This window comes from Hyperoodon ampullatus (genome assembly GCF_949752795.1).
Source record: "Hyperoodon ampullatus genome assembly, chromosome: 10".
Taxonomy (NCBI): domain Eukaryota; kingdom Metazoa; phylum Chordata; class Mammalia; order Artiodactyla; family Ziphiidae; genus Hyperoodon; species Hyperoodon ampullatus.
Genome location: NC_136923.1, coordinates 71795808 through 71804641, shown reverse-complemented (window position 1 = coordinate 71804641; position 8834 = coordinate 71795808).

Below are 8834 nucleotides of genomic sequence, written 5' to 3'. Positions count from 1 at the left end.
AGCTTGGACCTTGTTTCCAAGTGAAATTTAATGTCTGGAAATTACTAACCAACTCCCCAGTCACTGTCTTTGGAGAAGAACCAGGGATATACTTGATGTGGTATCATAGGTACCTGACCACTTCTTTAGTCAACAGGTTACAGGTTTAAAAATCATTCACGGGCTTCCCTGGTGGCACAGTGGTTGAGAGTCCGCCTGCCGATGCAGGGGACACAGGTTTGTGCCCCGGTCTGGGAAGATCCCACATGCCGCGGAGCGGCTGGACCCGTGAGCCATGGCCGCTGAGCCTGCACGTCCGGAGCCTGTGCTCCGCAATGGGAGAGGCCACATCAGTGAGAGGCCCGTGTACCGCAAAAAAAAAAAAAAAAAAAAAAAAAAATTGTTCACATCTGGGAAGTGGCTAAGGCACTGTAACTTTGAGGCAACTTCCGCCAGCCTCCTCATTCTTCTATATAAATTCAGCATCTTTTAGGAGCTGCCATTCTATTTTGCCCTGGGGACATGTTCACTTAATCATCTCTATGACCCTCTGTGGGACAAGCCCCTGTGGCTACCCTTCAACTTTTCTAGCTGATACAGTGACTGCAGCACCCTGGCTTCTGATGGTTAAGTGCTACCACCTGGCATTGCTTGTTCTGAGGCTCTACCATCTTTAAGGCTGTTAATGAACCCAGCTTTGGAACTGCCTCTCCCACCAGCAGCCTCAGCCTGCAGGAGGCATGCCACTGAACTTAGTGATATGGAGCCCCTCTTATCAGTACATTGCTGATGGCCTTGATTAATGGTGATTAATCTGTGTCCTCTCATGGGACAGAATATCTGGTGGCTTTTCTGGCCTTTCATAGTTCATCCATTCCAGTATACTCACCTCCCTGAGATTTCTAGTGCCTTCCTCTTTGCTGTGTCAATTTAGAAGGCTAGAAAAAGGCATTTCAAATTTGCTATCTTGAAGAGTCATCTAAGAATGAGTTTGCCCCATTCTGTGGGGTCCTTGGCCAGTGTTTAAATATAGTATCCTGAGATTGCTCCTAAATTTTACATTCTGGCCCTTTGAACAAGCATCCTCAAAATCCATTCTAAGAAATGTTCCCTAAGCCTCCTGATGGTGCTTCTGTCTACTTCTTGGGGTATAATTTCTTTCCTCCAGGCCCAGCACATCCTGAGTTTGATTATGGTTGGATATGCTGAGATTTAATCCTACTTATCAGCCTAGCATCCAGGAAAGGATGCCTCCTTATGGGGGAATCACTGGTGTAGAAGCCTCTGCAGTATCTTCCTACACGTGGGAAGGCTAGCTCCTAATAGAGGTAGGTCACCTCCATAGCCTATGAGGGTTTTGGTTCAGTGCTATTGGAGAATCACAGTCCTTGGAAGCATATATCCAGATGTCCTGTAGTCCGTGTTTCACAGTCCCTCAGGTTTTTCCAACTAGGACTCATACTGCAGCAGACATGTCTTGACAGCATTCAACCATCTTTTTTTTTTTTTAAACATCTTTATTGGAGTATAATTGCTTTACGGTGGTGTGTTAGTTTCTCCTTTATAATAAAGTGAATCAGCTATACATATATCCCCATATCTCTTCCCTGTTGCATCTCCCTCCCTCCCTCCCTCAACCATCTTTTAAGTTTGGCAACTTTCATATCCTAAATTTGCTTCTCAGCTGTATCTATTCTCCTGCTTCAGGAGATAGGGGTCTCTTACAAGGTAACCTACCAAAGAGACCCTCTGGCTCTCACTGGTCCTGACTGTGAAATCACCTGTTATCTCATCCTTCTGCAGTCGGGCATCACTACGTACAATGTAGTAATTAACCAGTTTCATTTGCCCTGTAATCAAAGCCCTGAATCATTGAATTGGCCAGAGAATCCCCCCTCCATAGGAGCCTTCTCTTGAGTCACTATTGTTGAAATTTCTAGCCATTGGTTTGCCACCTTGTGTCAAGAGCTAGTCACACCACACACCAGCTGGGATTAGGTCTTCCTTGGCTATCTGGTCAGTAAGGTACGTTCAGTCCCCAAACCACTTAGTATCTCAAACTGCTTTTATCAACTATGCTGGGTTCTTTGGAGTGTGAGACTACAGGGAATTAATACCTATAAAAGACAAAGGCGGAAGGGGCAGGCATAGGCCAGGTCAGCCTTCAGACAATGCTGATCTAACACCTGTGAAAAGAGAAGGGCGGGATGGAAATCTGGGTGGGAACAACTCAGACTGCAGTGAAGCCCTGAGAGAGACTTGGCAATCCCAAAAAGCTTTGGTGCAAAGAATGCCTGCAGGGAGGCATCCCTCAGAAATGTCCTAGTCCCCTAGTTGTGCTCTAGACTCAAGACTGTGGCCTTAGCTCAAATGCTGGGGTGGATCCCAGAGGTGCTGCAGATGGAGGCTGTTGGTCAGTTAGGTCACAGTATTGTGTTAGGTTAGGTCACAGTATTGTGACCTAACTGGTAACAAAATACTGTGACCTAACTGTGACCTAACATATGGAATAACTACTGTGAGAGGCTCCTGGGCAGGCTGAAAGAGGGTGGGGCTTGACCTTATATGGGGTGTATAGATGAGATGACTGAGGAAGGAAGAACCCCAGAAGCGAGTGCAGCTCTAAGAAAGGCTTAGCCAGCACGATGGGGACCTCTGGCACAAAGGCTGCCCACAGAAGAGTCCTGCATCTGGCAGAACTAGACAGGCCCCAGTGTGCCCTTCCCAGCCCAGTCCAGTCATTGGTTGGGAACTCCCTGAGTGAAGAGTGTCCTTGGTTCTGATACTGGAGCAGATCCCAAAGAAGCTGCAGTTGGAGGCCGTTAGCTAACTGCACTCCTCAGAGCCGCTAACCCCTCAAAAGGAGATCTGAGTGATGCATCTCCATGGTTGCCACAATGTCCATATAATTGTCCAAACAGGATGCTTGAGAGTACAAAGGACACTACTGATAATCGCAGTAAGGCAACAGGCATAAACTAGAACTGCCTGGGCAAGTTAATTCATATGGTCCCCATGGGTATAGTGGCTGTGATCTGAGGCAGAGGGCCACTGGCAGAGCTGTGAGGGTTAGAGAAAAGTGACTTCAGTTCTGCACTTGCCTCTTCCACATGACTGCTTGGAGATCATCACTGATTGTTGCCTGGCAGAGATCAGTGGCAAAAAGCCCAGAGGCTAAGGCAGATGTTCACTTGGTAAAATCAGGTAAGCAGGAGAGCCCTGTCAGGTGAAGGGTCGATGAAAGCAGTGGGAGCTGATCGATTTTAGGCATTCAGTGCTTCATCCTGTCCCATTGTGGAGCTGGTGGATACCAGTCCAGGGAGCCTGCTTCCTCCCAGTGCTGCTTCTCTAGGGGAGGGAGACCCTGACCTATTTCTTCCTGGAAACTACAGAACACCCTTGGCGCTCTTCTTCCCTGTCAGTGAACTTACTAGGGCTGAAACAAACTAGAATCTTGCCTTTGTTCTCTACTCAATAGGGCATTACTAGATAAATCATTTTCCCCAGAGGAAGCTGGATATCTTCACAGGCCAAAACAAGGCACTAGAGGAGTACAATGACCTAAAAAAGAAAACAGAACATTATGTGCCATTGGAAGCAGAAATACTGGAATACTTAGAATGAGAACATAAAGTATAACAAATATACTTAAGATATTTCCATTTAAAAAATAAGAACAAAAATCAAAGAATCAGATGTGAGAATGAAAAGTGAGTTGGCAGAATGTAATAGGAGTGGGAGGATAGATGCAGTTGAAGAACAAACTAATGAGCTGGAAGATCAGATTGAGGAACTCTTCCAGAAGGAAGGCAGGAAAGATAAATAGAAAATATAAGGAGATAATGGAGGATAGAAAAACTGTAAACATGTCAATAGTCTCAAAAGAAAAAGCTGAAATAATAGATTTCCCAGAATGATTGACAAGCTCATTTTGAAAGAGCTCATAGAATAAAGCAAAACCCCACAACTAGATAGGATAACAGAAACATTAAATATCAGTCAATTATGAAAGCTTGCATAATTCAATATTAAATTTTATTTATCTTTGGCTGCACTGGGTCTTTGCTGCACATGGGCTTTCTCTAGTTGTGGCGAGTGGGGGCTACTCTTTGTTGCGGCGTGCAGGCTTCTCATTGCTGTGGCCTCTCATTGCAGAGCATGGGCTCTAGGTGCACAGGCTTCAGTAGTTGCAGCATGCAGGATCAGTAGTTGTGGCACACGGGCTTCAGTAGTTGTGGTGCGTGGGCTCAGTGGTTGTGGCTCACAGGCTCCAGAGTACAGGCTCAGTAGTTGTGGTACACGGGCTTAGTTGCTCCATGGCATGTGGGATCTTCCTGGACCAGGGCTTGAACCCGTGTCCCCTGCATTTGCAGGTGGATTCATAACCACTGCGCCACCAGGGAAGTCCCGAAAGCTTGCATAATTGAACCTACAGAACAAGAACTAGAATCTCATAGGCTCAAACATTGGATAAAATAGAAAATGGAGTTAAAGTTGATTTTATAAAAGACTTTAAAAATGCACACCTGGAGATGGTATAATGAACCATGTACCCATTATTCAACTTCAGCAACTCAACATTTTTCCAGTCTTGTTTTATTTATCCCCTTAGGTGGTTTGCTTTATTGTACTTTGCTGGAATTCTTTTAAAGCAAATACCAGGCATATACTTTACCCACAAGTACTGATAAGGTCCCTCTTCGTAATCACTGTAAGACATCTAAAAATCAACAGTCCTTTAATATTGAACAGTCAAATTTCGCTGCTTGCCTCAATTGTCCTACAGCTGGCTTATTCATATTGGGCTCCAGACAAGCCCACTAAGGCATTTGGTCATTGTCTTAACCCAAACCCAAGTTCAGGCCTAGGCTTCAATGGACCTTGCATTTTCATCCCTCATCCACCGCCAATGTCATGAGGATGAGCCTGGGCTAGGAGGAGCCTGCTGGAGACTAAACCATGTGGATGAAAGTCCTGTTGTCCCAGCTGAGACCATTTTAGACCAGCCTTAGGTGAGCTGATCTCCAAGTGTGAGCCAAGCCAGGATCAGCAGAGCTGCCTCCTGACCCACAGCTGGCTGCATAGAAAGTATGCAAGAAGGAAAATGACTTATTACAAAGAGTTTTTCAGGGAGACAGAGGGTCCCCTTGAACATACTGTCATCTGACTTGGGTAAATTCAGCCACTGTGCCCAAGATATCTGGTCACTTCCTGCTGTTCACCTCAAACAGGATAAGACAGGGAAAAGAGTACATGGGGGTGACAGCTACCTCTATAAGATGTATCTGAACCCCAAATTAATAAAAGCACAAGGTAGGGGCCCAGAGCTCTTCAGAATAATTCCCAGTGTTCAAAATACTCTCCCTGGCCATGTTTGCTAGGCAGGGACACCAGACCTGAGAGCCAATGGAGAATCATAAGGCTAGAATCTGTGCCTAGGTGCTGGAGAAGACATGCTGGTGGTTTTAAGACATGTTTCCTTAGCCTCCAGCAAAATGATGCTTCCTGGAGTTTTGCAGATACTATCAATAAAAGTATTCTTAATGAAAAACTGGTTTGAGCTACACAGACACAATTCTTACACAGAAAGAATGTAGTATACAGCATCTTGCCACTTTGCCATCCTTCTCCCATGTTCCTGGCATTCTAGCAAACAGCAAAGAATCTGATTTCAAACCATAGTATTCAACAATACCTCCCACTGGAACTTCCAGAGCATAAATAGATGATGCAGCTGGTCTCCTACCGGCCCTGTCAACCCCTGTGATGTCATGATGATGTTGCATGAGAATCAGGAAATGGTCTGAAGGTCCCAAAGCATAACAAGTTCAGCTAATATGGTATCTTTAACCTGAACCACATGATGTGCTTATCTGCTCATTTAGAACCTTGATAAGCCAGTCCCACTGCAGGACTGCCCTCTAGTTGGCAGGGCCCCTAACTGCCAACCAGACACTTTCCAAGAAGTTTCCTTTTGGTGTTAAGATATGGATGGTATTTCAGAATTCAGTGCCCTTGAATTGGCTTAGTGGTCTCACAAAGACACCCCATTCACACCAAAATGCTAGGTCAAGTTTCTAATGGTGTTAAATAGATGAGGAGTCGCAGAATTCTAGAAGATGTATTCTTGTCCCTGTCCAGTTTCTCAAAGGCTACCGAAATAGTGGGCTTTAGGATTGGGATAAGTGGCAGCTCAGAAATACAGGCCTAGGTTGCTAGAACCATATTGGCTAGTTGTGAGGAAATCTGTTCTCTCTAGGATAATAAAGGGAATTCCTTATTAAATGTTTCTTGAGAGATGAGCATAATAGTCTGGAATTCTGTTACATCTTGGTGGATGCTATAAGCCTGGTAGGATCAGCAAGAGAAGCTCACTGAGTTAGTTCAACTAAAGTCTTTTTTCTTGAAAAGAAGTTTTTAGACTGGCAAGTAGCATGCTTTATTGGAATAAGTGAAGGTTGTGAAATCGGGCCCAGGTTTAACTTTCATCTTAGTGTCTTCCTATGTGACCTTTAAGTTTCTAAATCCCTGAGCCTCTTTATCTCCAGCAGCTTTGTAGTAATGCATTCATTCTGAATAGAAACTTTATCCTCAAAAGGTATTAAAATCTAAAATCCTAGGAAGACTAGTGGTGAATATAAAAATTCTGTCGAAATTTTATGAACTACCTTAAAAACTAACCAAAGACGTTGAAAATGAGTTGAAAAGGACAAGCCCTATCCTAGTAACCACTGTTGTAGTGGTTTCAACCTCACAGTGAAAAAATCAATAATTCAGAGTGAGCCAAAAATCACCCTTAAGAGTTGTATTCCGGGCTTCCCTGGTGGCGCAGTGGTTGAGAGTCCGCCTGCCGATGCGGGGGACAGGGGTTCGTGCCCCGGTCCGGGAGGATCCCACATGCTGCGGAGCAGCTGGGCCCGTGAGCCATGGCCGCTGAGCCTGCGCGTCCGGAGCCTGTGCTCCACAACGGGAGAGGCCACAACAGTGAGAGGCCCGTGTACCGCAAAATAATAATAATAATAATAAATAAATAAATAAATAAATAAATAAAAAGAGCTGTATTCCTGTTGCCACGTGCATCACAAATCAACAGGCAATGCAAGGATTATTCAATGAGTTGATACAGTTAAAATTGGTGAGTATCAACTAACTGGAACTGCTCAACCCATTTGTTCCATATCCTAAAACTGTAGAGTAGAACGTATAAAAATGGACTAGAGAAACTAAACAGGAATGCTTATCATACTTTAGAGGTAAAGCAGTTCTTTGTTTCTTGAACTTTTAACAAAGACAATTTAAGATATATATGAATGAATGTCAGTTTTCTATACTGAAGGCAGTAGGAAATTTATACAGCAAATACACTGTGGTGCGGTAGGCCAGAGCATGATTTGGTTAAAATATTCCCCAAATCTCAGTAACTTAATACAAATATTCTACTCACTGATATTGGAGCAATGAGGGTTGAGTGACTCATCTCCAAGCAATGATGGAGGAATTCATGCTCCTTCCATCTCCGTTACTCAACCTGGACTATGTCTTCCAAAGTCTCCAAGGATATAGAAGAATGAATGATATCTAGAGGGTTTATGACCAGACCTAGTGCTAGTACATATCAGTGGTACTGAAGATGTTGGACCACAAACTGTTTTACTTTTCAGTGATGAAATAGTTTGTGCCAGAATGGAGGTCAATGACATCAATAAGCACACTTGAGTTCAGTTGGGTATTTTGACAGCAAGTCTTCTCGTGAAGGGAAATGCATATTATAATTTGATGCAAGCACATTAACTCATGGACTGATAATGGTTTGTAGATTGGCACTGGTGTATGGATCAGACTTAGGAGCACTGGTGTACATCACTTTTCCCACAGTGGGACCAGAACCCAGTCATGCTCCTACTTTACTGTGAGAAGTCAGAAAACATAATTGTCAGGTAGTGCTATGTGCTCCCAAATCATATTTGGTCTTCCCTTGTGGACACAAGGAAGGCTACAAAGGGCTGATATTTTTAACTAGTTATCTAAATGATGTCAGTGACAATGGCAAGTTCCTCCGTAAACAAAGAACAATGTGAAAAATTGTCAAAATCAAGTATTTCAGAACTTGGGACATAAAACCTTCCAGCAATTCAGGGGGATCTCGATAACAGCAAGCGCTGTGGAATTTTTAATGTTCTATTTCTATTCTGCACCATCCTTACCCCCAGGTCTGTGGTAACTTTGAAAAACAGAAAACCTGGAAGTCACCAGAGCAGAATGACATTAGAGCTCTTTCAAAGCCCTATTTCTGGAGAACCATCACTATTTGACCAGTCTGGTGGTCCACTGGAAGACCCTATTCACAAAGCCATCTTTATTTGACCTGACTCAGTGATCACCTAATACAAAACTTTTCCCTGGGAGAACTTGTCAAAAATAGAGGCAATAGTTTAACATTGCAGCTGCCTGAGATGGTGGATATATTAGTTGGGGGAACCATTGAGCTAACCGACAATCTTCAAAGGAAAAACTGGAAATTAGATGCCCAGAGGATCTTTGAAAATCTCCAGTACATTCCTAGGAATCTAGAAGGTCACATACATAGAGGTGTACACATGCCAGGAAAGGTTCAAGAAGGCCCTAATCTCTTACCTCTCACTGACCTTGAAGCTCTGAACAAGCAGGAAATGAAGGCTAAGGCAGTTTTCAACCACCAGCCTGAGTTCTGAAGGCATGTCCTAACACATGCACAAATCCGCTCAGCAAAGACTAGGAGACTTTCGGTCCCAGGTGATTAGCTACTGATTGGACAGATTTCTTTAATCACTTAGCTAACCAAATAAGACCTCAGTGGTCACATGATAAATACTGAC